Source organism: Lepisma saccharinum, chromosome 2 (genome assembly GCF_977018435.1).
Source record: "Lepisma saccharinum chromosome 2, izLepSacc3.1, whole genome shotgun sequence".
NCBI lineage: Eukaryota > Metazoa > Arthropoda > Insecta > Zygentoma > Lepismatidae > Lepisma > Lepisma saccharinum.
Window position 1 is genome coordinate 135,035,815 of NC_139230.1, and position 20,637 is coordinate 135,056,451.

The following is a 20,637-nucleotide window of genomic DNA, read 5'->3' on the forward strand; positions in this document are numbered from 1 at the left end:
AGGTGTTTTGAGTTTTGATTGGTTGAAGAGTTTTTTGACCCCGGAACGGGAAATTCCCGAGCTTGATTTCAACAGGAAATTACTGAGTCAGTTGAATGATGATTAAAATGTTGTCTGAGAAAGGTGAAAGGTTATAGATAAGAGGTTGAGGTTTAGAAAATGTTGTGTGAATCACGTGAAAATCACGTGATAGGAAATTGTTGATTCGGGTCGATTCTGAGAATTTCCCGCCAAAATCACGTGAAAGTCACGTGACCAGAAATTCCCGGCTCGGGTTAATGTTTGAGTGAACAAGCAGATATTGTTATTATTTGGCAGGGTTCCAAAAATGTGTGGAGTTTGAGATAGAGGTTAAAAGGGTATAGATAACGGATGGGGAATGTTTTACTGTTGTTTTTTATTTTATTATGTTTGTTTTTCGGTACAGAGGTTGATTTAGGTTTTCGAATTTAATGACGCATTCAGTATAGAGGTCAACAACCTGTCTTTGAGAAGCCGGGAAAATGTTGCTGACTCATTTGATTCAAAGATCGTTGTATTAATTTAAGAATACAAAAAGTATTTATTTGGACATGTTTAAGGAAAATGACGTAATAGGAAGAAGGGTATATATATGTAGACGGTATAAAAAGAACGAGAGTGTGTCACAATGGCAGAGTATTACATAACGTTTCCGGAGAAAGCTCTGAATTTCTACGAGATAAGTTACGAAGAGTTTTGGGAAGTCATAGAATCCTGCGGCGATATCGATACCGATCGTGAGGCTGTACAGCGAGTGTTGAAACAGTTCCCGTTTATGTACGTAGCACTACGTGAAGCTCCATGGTGCGGATGTTACCTGTTCAATAGATCGGGAGAAGCAGTCCATCATTCCTGCGAGACGTTGAAGGAGATAGTGGAAAGAAAAAAGTTTACGGATGAGAGAACAGGATTTCCCAGTCACAAATGTTCGTGTGAACTCATTCAGAGGAAGGATGAAGATGAGATTGCTGAAGCTTTAAAACAAAGAGTGAAAGAGTGGCTTGCCGTGTTAGTGAACAAAACTATTTTGTGGTGTACTACCTGCAACCGTTCTCTACTACGTAAATTAGAAGGACACCCCTGTTTTCCAGTGTTATCTTCGAATCGTCTTGGTTTTTCCAGAGCCCTGTTTGATAGTGATGTAGAAGATACTGTGCCGGTACCGTTATCACCAATACCTGGAACCCCATCACCTATTGTATCAGATTGTTTTTCTTTGGCTGATTTATGAAAGTGTTCAGTTACCCCTGCTACCGATTTTCGGGGCATTGTAATAACTACCTATCAGTCGATTCTCGATACAAAACTTACGAAAAGTGGCCTGTAGGATTACAACAGACACCTGAAGAGTTAGTGACTGCAGGATGTTACTATTCAGGCCACGGTGATAGAGTACTGTGTTCATATTGTTTTTATGGCTTTTGTGATTGGACACCGGAAGATTGTCCTGTTATAAGACATCTGGCAGCAGTGCCCCATTGTAGTTTTATACAAAGTGTTGCATTACTACATTATAAGGTCGAATGTAAATATTGTGCTAATAGAGAAAAGTCTGCAAAAAGAGTTATTGAATAAAATGCAGATTCTGTAATGATTTGTAAAATCTGTTTTTTGAATGTTTGCGATATAGTGTTTCTCCCGTGCAGACATTTTGTCAGTTGTCGATCCTGTGCCTCACAACTCGATAAGTGTGCTATATGTCGTGGATCTATTAAAAATACATTGACAGTTTTTACCTGTTGAACAATGGATGTATGTTTTTTGGACGTTCAAGGTTTACGAGGAAAAGACGGTGAATTTGTGTGGAAAGAAGTCGGAATATTGAAGTCTCCTTTTGAATGTACATTTGATTATTTAGTAAAACCTCCATACGGTCTACATTTGTTAAGTGAAAAATATCGTCGTGTGAATTATTGGCTCCGTGCAAACAAACACGGACTCTCCTGGGAAAATGGTTGGGTACCGTATGAGAAGTTAGGAGATCTTTTATATTCTGTACTTGTAAATGAAAATGTGTATGTTAAAGGTACTGAAAAAACTAAATGGTTGGAAAAATGTATCGGAGAAAAACGTATGAGTACGTTAACCGTAGATAATATTGAAGAATTTGGGTGTCCAAAATTGGAGAGTGTGAAACTTTCGGTAGAGAAAAAGAAATGTAGAGAACATAGTGAATCAAAAAATGTGAACAAAACCTGTGCAGTTGAAAATGTTTGGAAAATGTACCATTTCTACTGTAATAGAGAAAAATAAAAAAATGTTTAACCTTTTTTTCAAATGTTTTACTTACAATTTAATAATATACATATAAAGATATACATTTACAGTAAAAATACATAATGGATAATAAAATTATTTATAATATCAATGAATGTCCAAGATTGTGTTGAAGATATATTTCAATCATCAATTCGTTGTACCAGAGAACGTGAAAATGGCTTATCAGGTTTTCCGGTACTTCTTTTCTTTCTGAAAACATATTCTTTTCGATACAATGCACAAAAGTCTGTATATGTGGCTGTAATTTATGATAACGTTCGTTCGTTAATTTTCTTAAGGGTGTGAAAAGTTCACAAAAAAATAAATGTAGTTCCGGGGGTGTAAAAATAAAAGCATCCGGTGAGGAATGTTGATACATGGAAATACAACGTTTTCCGAAAAAATTTACAGCACTGACAGTAACATTCCCTGTGACGAGATAATTAAATCGTCGACCTGTTTCGATGTAATTAAGTACATCAGATTTCAAAACACACAATTCTCTAATCTGTGAAGAATTAATTCGTACGGGTAATCTTCCTTGTTGCGAAAACTCCCATACCAGATTGAAAGGTGTTTGTTTTTCGAATCCTACTGCTACATATTTGGTTTTTTCTGTGTTCAGAAAGTATATATTTGCAAGATAAAGATCCAAACAGACATCTATGTTGTGCAGTTCCGAACATTCGGTTTTATTTTGGGAAGAACTGTTTTCTTGACGTATTTTCATGAAATCACAATCCTTTGTCACATCCGGTTCACTCTCGATCGGTTCAGTTTTTATAACAGGAATCTCAATTTTGGTAGGGGGCAGACGTCTACGTTTTCTACATCTAGAAACACCATCCTTATGAGTAATACGGTCTAGAAGCTGATCATGTTTTTCCATTGTAGAATTTTTGACCGGTTCCATGATGTTTTCACTAAAGGTGTCAAGATGATACTGAGAGTGAGCAGAATCATCATACATATTTTATATAGAAATCACCTTATACACTCCCGAACTGGTTTGATGGAACGACACACTTGTGCTCCTTTAGGACACTTTGAATGCGGTAAACATTTGAAGATCTGACGAAAACGGTGTAAAATATATTCATCTTTACTGACACCCGGTGGGAATATCCGGATGAAATCCCTGGTTGTGACGTGATGTGCTTTATAATAAGCATATACACAACAGTAATGTCCGCAAGTTGTAGCAAATATTCCTTGTAAGGGGGTATTATTGTGAGTCCAAATAGAGGAATGACGGTTCAAGAATGTTATGAATTCTGGGTAATAGGGGTGGAAACCGTATGAATCAAAATATTCTGCTTTATTATTTTTGTCGAAATAGAAAGCAACCCAGTGTGTTCCTTCGGAATCGGAAGTATCCGTGTTTGCGATTATCAAAGCAGGGGTGGAGAACGTTCGAGGCAGAAGATCTCTCGGGTAAACACCACAAAAAATTGTTTTGGTGGAACAATTGTGAGATAAAATATGTCTGATCTGTGATGTGTTCATGTCGGATACGTTTATAATAAAGTACACAAACACGATAGTCTTTTTCTATTACGATACAGGTAGGTTTCTGTGGCAGAAAACAGGAATACACCAAATTTATAGAGTAAAATTGTTAGGTTTATTAGTGAAGGATAGCACCTCTGTCTTTTGTCACATCCAAGGCCACTTCGAATTCAGCATAGAGAAGACAGGTAACATTTTCCGACAGTTGTGGAGAAAACTGCATTTCTACTCCTAAGGTACCTTGTTCCTGTAGACTGATGTGTGTATCGTTTCCTGAAAAATCTGGTGTAATGTCGTAAATTAGAAAAAATGATCCGTTTTCAAACATCTTCCTTGTTATCTGATGTCCATAATTATTGTGATGGATACCTGTGCCGGAAAAGAGAGTTTGGTAGGCACGTGTTACTAAACCGCTATTTCCTCCTGTACTGATTCGTAAAGGTTCACAAGGTGTGAGCTCTCCATTTTTTACAAGATGGAAAGAAGATAGGTTAAAACTTCTAAAGTCGAACGGATTTTTTTTACTGTCTCCGAGAAAGCTGGCGGTGGATACCATAGTAAAAAGAATAACATTCGGAAAAGGACCTTGAAAAGCATTGTCGATAGAAATCTGCTGCGTTCCTGCAACGTAAGAGTATGCCTTGATAATACTTCTTGTGAACGGATAATGTGCAGGAGCGTAAGAAAGTGCTCTGTCTATAGCCAAACTGGTGCTAGGAGTAGGAATGACGTGATTTATTTCGAGAGCAGCTTTTAAAATTTTTATTTGTACGCTTGGTGAATCTTGATCTCCCCAGATATAAAAAGCATCACGTGACTTGATAAGTTCGGTACGTACTTCCACACCATTGAGTAGATATTTAGGCTGATTGAAGAAATCTATGTGGAGTTTTCCCATAAGTTCCATTTCGGCTGTTACTTCCATAGGATTTCCTGATGACGGAACGTACTGGAAAAATTTTTTTCGGGTGGTGAAACCTTCGTTATTGGTTGTGATTTTATCTTGGTTTCCAGGTGTGTCCAGGTACCATAAAGCATTAGTAAGATGTGTATTTGCAGCATCAGTACCGTAATTGAGAAGTACCTCAAAAATCGATTTGTATGCATAATTGTTGTCAGCATTTGTTACAGATATACCGTTGATAGCAACGTTACATTGTGAAAATATAGTATTGAGGAGATAATTTACTACCCCACAATTTTTTGTGGTTGCATTATCGGTCGGCAAAGCACTCATACGACTCCCATCTTGTTTAACCATCTCCACCTGTAAACGAAGATAAACAGATGCAAGATCCAGAAAATCTGTTGCTGTTGCAGGTATGAGAAATGGTATCACGTTCTGGTTATCGATGGATGCAATAGGTTTGTAGGTAACAGTGTAGGTTTTTTCGACATTTTGTTGAATAGGTTTTTTCCGAAAAAGATCGAACTGTGAAATCATACACGTGTTGTCCTGCATCATTGTGTAAAAATATTTTTGACTTTGATAGTCTGTTTGATTTTTCTGATCCTCGAGGTTCTAACACGGGTACCTGAATGTTTTAACATCGAATGAGTATTTTTTCTTGTAATTCTTCTTCTTATACCCGAACCTGTCAGAGAATCGATTTTTGTAGTGCTCTAGTTTTAAGATTCTGACCAGCTTCACGTATTCGCTGACGAACAATAGTTTTCGGAGTCTGCTGACTTGTTGCAATCTCGGTAACAATATTAGCACCAGTTTTTAAAGCTTTTTGTTCGATAGTTTTTGTATTGTTCCAGAGAAAAGGTTTTATCATTCTGAAGAGTCCAGCAAAAAAAATTATCGGGCGACCGCTGTAAGCGAAGATAGAGAGGTTCGAGAAACGAAGTTACATTCTGGTTATCGAAGGAAGCAATAGGTTTGTACGGAATAGTATGTTTTTCTGAAAAAAGGTCGAACTGTAAAATTACCCAGGTGCTGTTCTGTATCATGATGTAAAAATATCTCTGACTTTGATATTTTGTCTGATTTTTCTTTTACGTGTTTTTCTAGATTTCGATGATGTTTTTCGACGTTTTACGGATGTACGTTTTTTCTTGATTCTCGAGGTTCTAGCACGGGTACCTGAACGTTTTAACACCGAATGGGTATTTTTTCTTGCAATTCTTCTTCTTATACCCGAACCTGTCAGAGAATCGATTTTTTGTTGTGCTCTAGTTTTAAGATTCTGACCGGCTTCACGTATTCGCTGACGAACAATAGTTTTCGGGGTTTGCTGACTTGTTGCAATATCTGTAACAATATTAGCACCAGTTTTTAAAGCTTCTTTTCCGATAGCTTTTGCACCACTCCAGAGAAGAGGTTTCACCATTCTGAAAAGTCCAGCAAAAAGAGAACCTAATCCTCTTCCTTTCTGAATTCTGTTAGAACGAAAAATGGGTCCGATTTCTCCATGTATTTGGGTTGTGTAATATTCTGCTTGCGAATTCATGATGACTCATTCGTTTACCAATATAGACTGAGAAAATAGTGTTATGTCGGTTTTTTAAAAGGATTTTGTTTTTTTACGAAAATGTAAAACAGCGATAGTAGGAACGGAACCGTTTCTTAAAGGTAAAAAGTTTCCTTTTTGATCGTTTAAAGTAATTTCTATTGTTTCAAAAGAACTTTTATCCAGAGAAACATAGTGAATCGGATTGAATGTGTGATGAGCTACAGGTATCGTACATGTGGTATCTACTTCTGAACATTGTTTTCGAGTAAGACGTAAAAGACGTATCATTTCTTCACCGACCAACTGTTGTTTTACAATATCTGAATATACAAATATGTAAGGATTTTTATCGACAACGTTATTAGATATTACGTGCGAAGAGTAGATATATTTTAATATATCATATCGAAATTTAGCATAGTCGTCTGTTAAATCTATTGGTGTTATTGTATTGTCTACAGAGGCATCGGGTTCAGGGTCGAGCATTCCTGTTTCGGACAAGTGTTTATATACGGCAGCTTTAAAATAGAATCGAAGATGAGTAGGAATAGCTACATTTGCAGGGTTGGTTTTCAGGAAATAAATAAGATCATCTATTGTATAAGTAGCTGCAGGAAAATAAAACGGTTGATCGTTAATATATAGTGTGTTATCTGTAGAAACAGATGACTCGAATGAACTCCATTGCGGGTCAGCCAGAAGATGCCAGAATTTGTAAAGCACAGATTTTCGTATTTCTCGATTATCGGGAAGGGAAGTTACGATCGACGAAATCAAGTCGTCAACATTTGTGTATGTTCGAACAGGAAATGTTAGTTGTCCTGAATCTGTTTCCAGAACGTTATCATAAAGAGTTGAATGACATAATTCTGCTAAACCGACTTCCCACAAATCTGGAGGCAGATCGATACGTTTTGCCAATTTTACAGTAAAATGAGTTAATGTGTTGTTTGAAAAATATTTTTCTGATGAAGACGATGGGAGGTAGATGTAGAAATTATCATCCATTCTGACTGAACAAGAAGAACTCACTGATTCGAAATGGTGATATATTTCGATATATATTGAGGTTTAGTTGTCTGCTATCGGTTTTAGCGATGATGCCTTGATCCATGAATCAAAACTGGAGGGATAACCCAGCCAACGAACAAGGTATTCTAAATTTTTACCTTTACCTCGTGTTTTTAAAATTTTATCAATTTTATACTCTTCGTCAGGATTCGAATATACTTTCTGAACCTCCTGTTTGTAAAATGTTCCTTTTACAGGTTCACCATTTAAGTCGTCCAATATGTAAACAGGTACAGGTTGTCGTTGAACGACGGAATGAATCTTAAAAAGTTCTCGTGACCACGATTGTTCGTATCCTTTTTCGAAATGTCCTTTAACAACAGAAATTCGCACAATGTCCCCAACTTTCAAATCTGAAATTGTGTGTGAGATACGGTTGTTGTGTCTATTGAGATGTTTCCACACTGTGTAAACATTAGTTTCGTTTACATCTTGAGGTGCCATTCCTATGGAACGATGGATCGCTGTATTGTAACCTTCAAGAAGTTGAGGTAAAATATCTATGTAACGTCTTGTCTGTTTTGCTGTAAAATATTTCCACATTCGTTCTTTTAATGTTCGGTTAAAACGTTCCACTATACTTGCTTTTACAGGGTGGTTAATTGCGATCGAAAAGTCTACTTGTTCATTTTTCAGAAAATTCTGGAACACAGAATTCGTAAATTCTGTTCCTTGATCTGTCTGTAATGTGGCAGGTTTTCTTTTGCTTTGTTCAAAAATGGTTCTGAAAGCTTCGGTTACAGAATTACTTGTTTTATTTTTTAGGGGTAATGCATAAGCATATTTTGAAAATACATCGATCACTGTTAGGAGATATTTAAATCCGTCGTTATGTTTTTGTATCGATGTCATATCGTTAAGATCGGCTTCCCAGAGCATATCTATGTTCCATACATTGTAATGGTTTCGAGGAAACCTTTTTCGTGCACTTTTGTGGAGAGTGTATGTTTCTTGGTGCATTAACCAATTTTTTACTGTATCACGAGATATATTTCTATCTCGTACAGCTTTCCATAAACGATCCACAGATGAAAATGAGGCTCTGTGTTGAGGATCGTAATATATTCTAGCAAGAATTTTATCATGTTTTACTTTAGGGACTCCCATGATTGGTCTCTCTGTCTACGACTTTTTCTTAAAGGAACGAGTTTGTATGCATCAGGTGTTCTCAAAAATGGTGAAGTTTTTCTGGAAACACGTAAGACAACATTTTTCTTCTTTTTTTTTGCAGGTTTTCGTTTACGAGACGGACCAGGAATCTCCGTTGGTGATGATGACGATGAAAAATTTAAAGATCTCGGTTCCGGAAGCGTTTTTACCTGATCTTTTTCGATTAGACGTTGGGCTGTAGATTGATACTCATCAATAATATTTTCTAACTGCTGTCTTGTATTACGTGGTAATGTTTCTACCAGGTTTGGAGGAAAATATGTTGATCCTGGTGAAATACTAGAATCACCATTATCCTGGATAATAGGAATCTCTAATGGTTCTTTCGATTTTCGACTCAACCATAAATACTCATCCAATTCTTTTCTATAAAGACGCCATTTTTGGTCATCTGGTATATTTTTCATTTTAAAAATTTCGTTCATTTTTTTATCCAGAACAGATAATTTTTGATTTATAGACTGTTCGGAACCGCGAATACGTGTCAATTGTTCTGGTGAAAGAACAATCATTTTTTTGTAAACAGGTGTCATTATTAATGTGGAATGAGAGTTCCTAGAAGACCTGATAATAGAGATCCTAAAAGTAGGGGTAGAAACCCTCCTCTTTGAACAAGAATTTTTCTTCGTTTCTCGATATTTACTTTAGGTTTTACAAGTCTACGTAAAACAGTTTTGTAAGGTGTTAGACGATGCTTTACAGACGGCCGAAGTTTTATATTGCCTTTTAAAACATTCAGACAACATTCACTTATAAAACGGATTGTTTTTTTGGGAGCACTTTTCAATAATGTTTTACGAACTTTTGTTGGGGAATTTTTCAATATGTGCAAAAAAGGTGAATGTGTTTTAAAAGAGATATTCTGTTTAGAACGTAAGTTGGTACGTCTCTTCCTCGTTTTCTTCATCTCGAGGTTTCAGGCATTCCTGAGGAAGATATATGGTTGAATGATCTGTATTAAAAATATCTGTTTGATAACGTAAAGGATCCGGTGTTGACTGGGAAAGATCAATATACAAATAACTGTGAGGTTCTATTGTTGCATCTATATATACTTTTTCAAGTTCCTTCATGCGATGAGGTTGAAGTTGTCGTGCAAAAACAGTAAATTGGTTCATATCTCGTGGATTTTTAAATATAACAAAATGTTTTACGTTCAAAGAAATATCTCTACAATTTTTTCCTTGGTGAAAAAGATTCTGTGTTATAAAAACAACTGAAATATTTTTGTGGTGACTACTTTTCGTAAAAAGATCTGCAACATTTTCTCCTTCAGCAACCATCATAAGATCATCTAGCACTATAAGGGTAGGAGTTTTTCCGTTCCATGATTGCCAATTAACAATTCCTTTATGATATTCCACATCACCAATATTTTTTGGGATACTATTTTCCTGATCGTAACACCACACTATTTTTTTAACAGGTTTTTCGACAAAAGAAAAAATAGAATTGACAAGTTTTGTTACAAAAGTAGTTTTTCCACTTCCTGATGCTCCACAAACCATCATTGTAAAAGGATGGATAAGTTTAGGAAACATTTTATATTAAGCAAAAATTTTACAGATTTGTATCCAGGAACTTGAAAGAAAATGACGGTTTACCAAACTATTACTACATTTTATATTTATTTTGTACAAGATTATATAATACAAGTATACAATATTAAATACACTGAAACAAAAACTTGAACTTTGGACCTAAAACCTATTACAATACCTATTACAGATTAGGATTACAGACATATTTATAACCTAACCTGTACGGTATCCGAAAGGAAATGATAAATGTCGGTGGTCAAAAAAACGTTTCATTAATACTGGCTGAAACAATTTCTTTTCATTTGTACTGATAACTTGAAACTGTTTTGTTCTTCTAATTCTAAAGATATTTTCTACTGTAACGTCAGATTTTTCATTGTTCATCATATCACACATAGTATCAAAGTTGACCAATTTTGATGTGGAAGTGTTTAAAGTGATCCCTTTAACTTTACAGATATATTGGGGTTCAGAAAGAGGTTTTTTAATTTTCATACTGTAACTTTTTGGTCCTGTTGAGACAAACTCTTCACAAATTGCATCGGGACCGAAATCACTTAATTCATCGGTGAGATCCCCTAATTTATCACCTGTTCGGGGATGATATTCCATTTCAGGACTATCTATGTAAATCACCGAATCTGTGTCACAATAACATACCCTGTCATCCAATTTTTCAAGAAGTTCATACAGTTTCAAACGAGCATGACATGTCGTAAAAGCTGCAATAGGAACGTTTACTTTTCTGTTCAGGGTGATTGCCTCTTCAACATATTTCCAGTTTACTATAACAGTATCCTGATTGATAAATATAACTCCTCCGATAATTATATTAGGATCGGTCATTTTATCGAGGAAATCTTTCGACTCCTTGATAATAGATGTTTGGGAAAGGTTATCTCGTTGACAAAATTTGCCCCATAAAGAATTAAGACAAAGTTTAGCCAAAGTACGTTTTCCAGGATTGATCTCAATATTGTCTTCCTCCAATAGAATCCCCTCTTTATCAAAATAGTCCTGTAGGTATTTTTCTTTATCCATTCTGTTTTGACACCAAGTAGGCCAACCACTGGCTTCCTGTTTTATTTTCAAAAATGTGTTGACATACTCAGCAAACAGTCCTCCAGTTTGTGTAACAGGATTGTACGTAGATGTTTCATATTTCCACACTTCCGACATCTCCAACATTCTGTAACCTAAACTGCAAGCTTTACGTACTTCTGCGATAACCCAAGTTCCTGAAAGTGCACGCTGTTCATCTGAATGTTCACAAATACCTTCACATTTTAGTGTGATAGCACATTCTTTACATAATACAAACATCAGTTTTCCATTTATTTTGGAGGGTAAAACAGGGTGGAGAAGGGTTGTAGGGGGTAGAATTGTACATTTAACAAGTCCTTCCATGTTTAAAACTTCATCGACTGGAGGAATAGAATTTCCTAAAAATATGGTAGGATGCCTTACAGGATAGGTACAATATTTGTTCACATAAGGGTACAAACTTGTAAAATCGTTGTATTGTAATTTCTCATTTTCTTTGATTCTGTAATAAGTTCTGACTGTTTCAACTCTTCCGCCATATAAGGCATCTCTCGGATTTAAAGGAATACAGCAGACAATAGGGTGTGTAGATAGATGTCTATCGAGTTCAGGATCAGTTTTTAATATTCTATCAAAATCGCATTCCCACATTGTGACAACATGGTAACCTTCAGAACGTAAAGCTGCAAGTTTACGACATGTTGTTTCGTATCTAAAAGCTGCAGTGTTTAGCATGTCACTATTAGTTTGACCATCATTTTCCTGGGTGTTTTCATCTTCCGTGATATCTTTAGGATACATATCCCTGTTTGTTGATATGCATCGTCTGCAGCCGTGCCAGAAGCAACCAAGCGCTTCGTACACTGTATTTGTCTCCTCGTGATATCCATCTACTTTATAACGTCCTCCTAAAACATATTTTTCACGAGTACGTCCGCCGTGGAGAAGTATTATGTGATTTTGTTCTTCAACATAGGTCAACCATTTCAACGCAAATTTTGACATTTTATCTGCATGATGGTAACCTCCTTTAGGAATTATTCCTATAGTGTCAGCGGGCATAAATTTATGTCTGTAAATTAATGAACACGCTGATGCTATAGTGATACAATTCCTAAAAATATCTATTTTACATATGTCCAGAAAATTCTGTCTCAGTTTCAGACATCCTTGTCTTAACAGAGTAACATCTTTAATACAATATTGGAGTAGTTCTGTTTTGTTGTTGAAAGGCATATTTTTTTGCATTCAGTATCATACCAAGACATGAAATTTGTCTGATCTTCAATTGTTTTCATATATTCATATCCGTATGCAGAAGGAGGAGGTGTAGGTCCTATGTAATTTCGATTTTTGTATGTGTTCCACAAATGCGGATAATATCCTTTTTGCACTGGAAGACCGAACAGTTTTGAAAACCCTGCAAGATTCGTTTGAACATAATTAAGACTGTCGATAAAGTAGAGATTTTGGTACGTCATACTGATGATTTTGGTTCCATCCAAGATTATACGAGGTTTCATCCCTTTTTCCAACATTTTTCTCAATATAAACGTGCAATCATAACCTCGTGCATTGTGTGCACAAATAGTTATATTGGAAAACTTATGTTGCAGTTCGAGATAGGAGAGAAATGTTTCTACAGGATCATCCCAGAATATAAACTGTCTTGTACCACAGACAGAACACGAAACTGTTAAATCATCTTCGTTATGACATGCATGGCAGGCTGTTTGTACCACGATCAGATTCGGAACATGAAGAAAAGTTTTTTCTTTATCGCAGTACGGAATATCAGTATAACATTCGAAATCATAAAACACAAATAGAAATTTCGAATTCTGTTTAGCTTTTGGAATGGACATGTAACACATATGATTTATAGGTTTCACACAGTTACAGACAGTACAGTATTTCATGTTACACCTATGTACTTTCTCATACGAATTATTTGTGAGAACAATTCTAAAACATCGAGGACACTGTTGGATTTCACTACATACTGTACCGTTTCGAAATAGTGTAGAAACATGATTTGTAAAACATTTCTCATTTTTGAAAATCCTGTGACATGTTTGACATGTTTTATAAACTCCTGTTTCAGGTACGCATGGAGGGATTGCGCGGCACATGGAACACATTTGTTTGCACTGATGAATATGTGGTTTACAAAATATAAGTTCGTTACATCCCTGGCATTCCTGTTTTGCTGCAAAAGCTCCAACACGGTTCACAATAACATCGTAATGCTGCCGAGTACTGTCGTATAGAAGATATATGTATTTGGAGACATTCTCGACCTCTCCTTCAAAAAGAATATCTTTAACATCACGAAGGTTATTGTACACAGTGATTTTATATTCTGTAAGAACTTGCTGAAATTTTTTGAGTTCAGGAATTCCACTTCCGACACACGTATTGTCTGTTAGATTTACACCTGCCTTTCGCATTAGTTCAAAAACAGGTCTAAGAAGATTTCTATTTTTTCTGTATTGTGTATACGATGGATCTTTATCTACATAGGCTTTCCCTATAACCAAAGCTTCAGCTAAACAAAGAGGTTGTTTTCTATTTGGTACACTGACAACACTTCTCTTCAGTGTACTTAGGATATAATTTGGTAAACAATAGGCACGCTTACCGTCTCCTCCTCCTCCGACAGGTATATCAACACGGTCAGCCCGTAAAATTAAACGGTCTGTACTTGAAAATGTTTTTGCACTTTGTAGTATTTTATGCATAACAGTCCATACCATATCACTATGTAACTGATCACTTCTATGCCATCCGATATAAATATCTTTTACATTTGGGTCGGATATGTTAGATAGTGTTAAACCTATTTTATCTCCGTCCTTAGCATTCTTTTTCACATAGGTGAGAAGGTTTTCAACACCTTGACGAATCCAACTGTGAGGGTCAACATTTTCTGGAGGATGTGAGAAACTGAATTCCACACGTTGTCCCTTGGAACGAAATTTAGGGTATTCACGTTCCTGAATATTGTGTAACAATATATTTCCTATGTGTTCACGAGGTATTGTATCACGTTTTCTTTTCTTACCTCTTCTATGTGATTCAGAAATATTCTGAGGTGACTGTTCAACTGTCGGTAAGGGGTCCTCTCTCCAAGACGGTCCAGGTAGAGGTTCCGGGTCTGGTCTGGATACGACATTCCTTGAAGTTCCTTGAGATGATGCAGTATCGGATGTGTGAATATTCGGTGGCGATAATACTCCTTTTCCGAAAAGTTCGGGTGTTGTTGTTGTTGTTGTTGTTGTTACTGCCCGTAGTAATTGATCATACTCTTCAACTAAAGAGACAGTCTCTCCTTCAATTATCCTTTGTGCAATGTACGCCAGTAGTTTTCGTAACTGGTCAGCTGTTTTGTAATACCCGTTACGATATAACACTAACAATTCGTCAGCAGATAACTGTAAGTCCATGATAGGAGGATAATAGTATTCCAGAAACTACTCACGAAAGAGGGTGTCTATGTTATATACCTCAGCATCACAATACTGATTCTAACGGTTTTACTGTCTGATTTATAGGTTTCCAGGAAATGAGTAACAATCTTTCCGGTATCTACGACCCCTTTTGTTTTAATGATTTATCTAACGGTTTCCTGGTTGTATTGTAAACTTTCTAGAAATGTGTAACGGTTTCCTGGTTCTTATCTATAAACAAGGTTAAAGTCTTCGATAATGAAAAGATATTTCTAATAAATAGAACAACAATTGTAGAGGTCGAATTGCCTGATAACCTAAAACTTGGCAAAATTTCAGAAAACCTAAACATTTCAAAGGGACATAGTCGTGTTGCCGATCGAGTTAGCCTGAAAACCGTTACAGATTTGGAATCTGCACATCGAGACCTTTTAGTAGAGTGGTCGGAAGGGGAGTCTTCGATTGGTAATAAAGGAACTAGGAAACTGTTGATCCTAGAATGATGAAAACTTTTTCAATAGAAAGAGGACTTCATTCCGAGTTCAACGACCTATCGATCATTAAAAAAAAAAAGTAAAAAAAAAAAAAAAAAGTTCAAAGGTCGGGGTCAAAGGTCATTCACCATTTTCCAAAGGGCCCGGGCCGGCCCTGGTTTTAACATACAGTAATAACTTCACCAAACGTTATTCATCATTTCCTAGGACGCCCGGGCCGGCCCTGGTTTTCGATATACATACAGAAATAACGTTACGATGGTTATTCACCATTTCCCAAGGGTCCGGGCCGGCCCTGTTTTTTAACATGCAGTGATAACTTCAGTAATCGTTTTTCATCATTTCCTAGGGGGCCCGGGCCGGCCATGGTTTTCGATATACATACAGAAATAACGTTACGATGGTTATTCACCATTTCCCAAGGGTCCGGACCGGCCCTGTTTTTTAACATGCAGTGATAACTTCAGTAATCATTTTTCATCATTTCCTAGGGGGCCCGGGCCGGCCCTGGTTTTCGATATACATACAGAAATAACGTTACGATGGTTATTCACCAATTCCCAAGGGTCCGGACCGGCCCTGTTTTTTAACATGCAGTGATAACTTCAGTAATCGTTATTCATCATTTCCTAGGGGGCCCGGGCCGGCCCTGGTTTTCGATATACATACAGATATAACGTTACGATGGTTATTCACCATTTCCCAAGGGTCCGGACCGGCCCTGTTTTTTAACATGCAGTGATAACTTCAGTAATCGTTATTCATCATTTCCTAGGGGCCCTGGTTTTCGATATACATACAGATATAACGTTACGATGGTTATTCACCATTTCCCGAGGGTCCGAACCGGCCCTGGTTTTAACATGCAGTGATAACTTCCGCAATCGTTATTCATCATTTTCTAGGGGGCCCGGGCCGGCCCTGGTTTTCGATATACATACAGAAATAACGTTACGATGGTTATTCACCATTTCCCGAGGGTCCGGACAGACCCTGGTTTTAACATGCATGATAAGTTTTCTGAAACCTTATTCATCATTTTTTAGGGCCCGGGTCGGCCCAGTTTTTCAATAAATATCATTTCACACAAGGTTCCATATTTTTAAAGTGTCTGTTCTGTGTAGTTTCGTAAAAGATCGACCGCAAATAACCTCCTTAGGGTTTATTCTTCTTGTAAACCTTTAACCCTCATCTCAAAACTGTTGATTACAATTGCATCCTTAACTTTTGAACATTACTGCGTCTACCGAGATATTGAAACACAGAATTTATAAACACCGGAGAATGAAAAAGACTCGAGAGTTTATCGACTCCTTCATTATTTCTCAACACTCTCAAATGTAACAGAGAATCACTGTGAAATTCTTCTCGAGACTGTTAATTGCTACGTAACCTCTAACCTTTAGAATGATACATAGAGATACTTTCAGAGAACGTCAAAACAGCTTGTAAAATATGTTTCCCACTAATTGCTACGTGACCTCTATAACCTTTAGAATGTCAAAACAACTTGTAAAATATGTTTCCTGATTCCCAATTATAATTTGACCGCTAACCTTTAAATGATACACGGAGGATGTTACAAAATTTGGATCAAACTATACCGTCAATATATGGAATATTTATAGCAGTCTTTCTTCACATTTATCGTCTGTAGCAGAACAGAAATGGAGAACGGAAACTTGGTAAGTAATTTGCATGTTTGTCTGTTTCTAACTTATTTTATGTAAAGAGACTAATCACAACTAGACCTCCAGTTTACACCGGGGTTCGAATTGTTAGACCTCCCCGATGACACAGTGGTAACGTCGTCGTCTTGTAATCAAGGGTCCCGGATTCGATTCCCGGTGGAGGCACATTTCGGATCCCACTTTAAACTGTAGGTCTAGTTCCGATTAACCTTAATGTGCATAAAGTGGACTTTAAACAACCAATCAAAATCAAGAGTTCCAATTGCTGTGTATTTTTACCTTTTGTAATCAAGGGTCCCGGATTCGATTCCCGGTGGAGACACATTTCGGATTCCACTTTAAACTGTAGGTCCAGTCCCGATTAGCCTTACTGTACATAAAGTGGACTTTAAACAACCAATCAAAATTAAGAGTTCCAATTGCTGTGTATTTTTACCAGGTATCAAACCCGGGACTTTAATTATGAGACATGTCACCATAGTAAAATCGGATTCGAACCATTTTTATGGAATAGTAGATCCGGAACTCTGATTATAAAACAGCTATGTCACCAATGTATTATGAGAAAAACGTAACCAACATACTGGTATTTCATATTAATATAAAAATAACATATTTTCTGAATATATTTTATTATAAACATTTCATATCCATCTAGTTATATTTTAAAATATATACATTTCATTTACTAAATCATTTATACACTTTCTCATTTAATTTTTCGGGTGTAGACAAACGAAAATCGGACAAAAGTGTTAGTGTATTAGTGGTGTTAGTATTTATTTGTCCAATTTTCTTTTCTTTAGAAGTTCTGACATTTTACTCTCCATCTCCTTTTCATCGTTCTTTTTTGTCTCCTCCGTTTTTTGTTTTCTAATATTTTTGAAAACCTCCATCATTTCGAAACATACACGAAGGGATAAATGAGATGGCACATACTGTGCCTGTTTTACATTTTCCAAAAAATCCCCAAATACTGGGGACGTGTTCTTTTTTTCTGATATGTAACTAAACATTTTAGTGAGCGTGTCGATTTGGACTTCCATATCACGGCAGACCTCCTCCAGGTTCTTCATCAGGTTCTCTGCTAACCCGTTCTCCTCGCAGAAATCTATGTAGCATGCGATCTGTCTCTCCACTTGGCGAGCTTGGACCTTGCTCCACAGATTCCTTCGTTCCCCGGAATGTTCTGCATCTTTAAGATTCCCATGCAATACATTGAATTCAAATGGTAGGGATGCCATATCTGACAATATAAAGAAAATATGTTAGATATATCGCACGTACACCTTGATTACAGTTATACATTTTTGTTTTAGAACAATCGGGGGTTGGCTCTTTTAGAGGCCTTCCTTCTGTATATGGCTAACGCCGATGTGCAGGAAGAAATCCAAAACATGCAGAGGGCATTTCGCCGGTACACGGATAGAGTGGTAGGAGTCGATGTGGAGGCGCAGACAACTGGTGACCGTTTAGGCGCTGAATTAGAGGGTATCGGACACCGTTTGGTGGAAACACTCCAACGTGCCGTTACCGCGAACAACGGATTCATAGCCAGGCGGGAAGAGTTTAGGAGAGAGTTGGAGGCAGAGATCGGCGAGATCCAGGAAAGGTAATATATTTTTTCAATTATATCTATTACATCATCACCCCTATCTATACAATTTCCGATTTATGTGTGAATATGAAATATTATTATTCTAACTCCCTTCTTTTTTTCAGGCTCCGTCGTATCCACGAAGAACGAGCCGTTCAGTTCTTCGGGTTGGTACCGGAGCCTCTCCTGGAACTCGTCCGGAATGGTGCTGTTGCACCACCTCCTCCTCCTGCTGCTGTGCCACCCCCTCCTGCTGTGCCTGTTCCTCCCGCCGTTGTGCCGGTCCCTCGTGTTGCTACGCCACCGTCCCCTGCTGCTACGCCACCTTCTCCTGCTGCGGCGTCACCGTCTCCTCCTATTACGCCTTCAATTATAGATATCACGGATGAAGAGGACGGCGATTTATAATCTATCAATAAATATAGGTAATATTTTTTCTCACCTTTTATTTTACACGTCTTCCACTTCTGATGTATCGGTCTCCTCGATGATGTTAGGGAATTCACGGTGAGGTGGGGTCAAAGTTCTGTTGAATTTTTCTTCTACTTTGTGAAGGCTAGAAATAAAAAAATATTTATTTCTTACATCATCTCGTCGTAATGGATTGTAACAATAATCCGATAATTCTTCCAGATCCAATGTAGGGCCTTTTACTCCTAATATTTCACCTATCAGGTCCTCAGGGGACACACTGTATCGAAACCACCGGAATATCTCCCCCAGTGTTAATACAGATTCTCGGTACTCTCTCCGAAATATCTGCATTAACGTTGCAACATCACAATGATCTACCATCATATACTTACCGTGGCAGCCAACCCTATATAATTGAGGAATTTCGTTATTCAGCAGATTTTCCAAATTTTCGTACCGTGTCAATTCGACATCGGTACGGTCGCAATTCAGTCTTTCATTCGCCATCATAATATATTTTGTTGCCCGGCAACGTGGAGGAGCATGTAACTCAGATGTATCTAAATACTCCGAATTTAATTCCGATTCTGTTTCTATACAGATACAATCCAATGAGGAAAGCACTGATACTAAAATAAAAGGTCCTGCATTGTATCCGTGTGTCGCTATTTCACTAGCTACACGACTCGTCCATATACCGTACGACAAATGCCCGTATACAGGTGCTCTTTCGAACAGATAGTGTGTCTCACATAAACCTGCTCTGCGATTATTAATAAAACGCATACTGATCGGAAAACCGTTATTTTCAACTTCCAAAAACGTTTCAGACACTAAATTTTGATTGTAGACGGTAATTAAAAAGGATTCTCTGAACCTTACAGGGGCGTCAAAAATAATCAATTTTGTATTCTGATGTCCAAATATTTCCGATTTACAACTTTTAAATTTCTTTGATCTATTAACTGTTACAGGATATGTCTGATACACAGTCTTTTCGGGAGAACACTCTGTATACCCATACATAGGATTACACTTTACATTATACATATCACGTTTTCTCTTCCTCGACAATTCACCAGCATCATCGATACTTTTCTTTCTATAACGTCTAATTTTTTCATACCCGTGTTGGGCAGCGTTCTTTTCTTCCCACACCTTTCGAAATTCATTCTCCGTAAAATATTTAGGGACATTCACATATGTCTCTTTTTTCGACAACATTCCTGACCGTATCGATGATCGTGGTGATTGTGGAGGAGTCGGTAACGGACGAGAACTCTGTCTAGTTACCGGTTTCTCTGATCGATCAGGAGATGAAGTCATCCCGATCATTCCTCCGATAAATTTCATCATCCACGATACTATACCCATTTTTATACTTACCTCCGGATACCGTTATATACCTGGTAAATCACTTCGAAATCGACTCTGAAAGGTAGTCTCTGGATCTCTGGAAGAAGACGATGGTCACACAGGGTGCTCACTGTGATGTAAACATAAACAGATCAATTGTCCTTATATACCTCATCCTCCTTGCTTATCACGCACCTATTTTCTCTGCGCATCCTCTCGCGCAAAGCGTCCAACGCCCACGTACCCCTCCTATCCTCTTCCCACCCCGGAATACTATACACACTATCCCCTTCCGCAAATTGTACTTTTTTTCTATTTACTTTATTTACTCCCTGTTTCTCCACAACTTTTTCCTTTTTCACTTCTCCCTCCATCGGTCGTTACCCTATACGGTCGTTACCCTATACCGACCACACATACAATGACACCACTATTGATAAACACGCACAAACATTTCCAGGAAACATACAACGAACTTTATCTCCAACCTTTACACCGTCCACAATACCTCCTTTGTTCTACCCCACTTCCATATCACCCAACAGTCCCACACTCACATCCT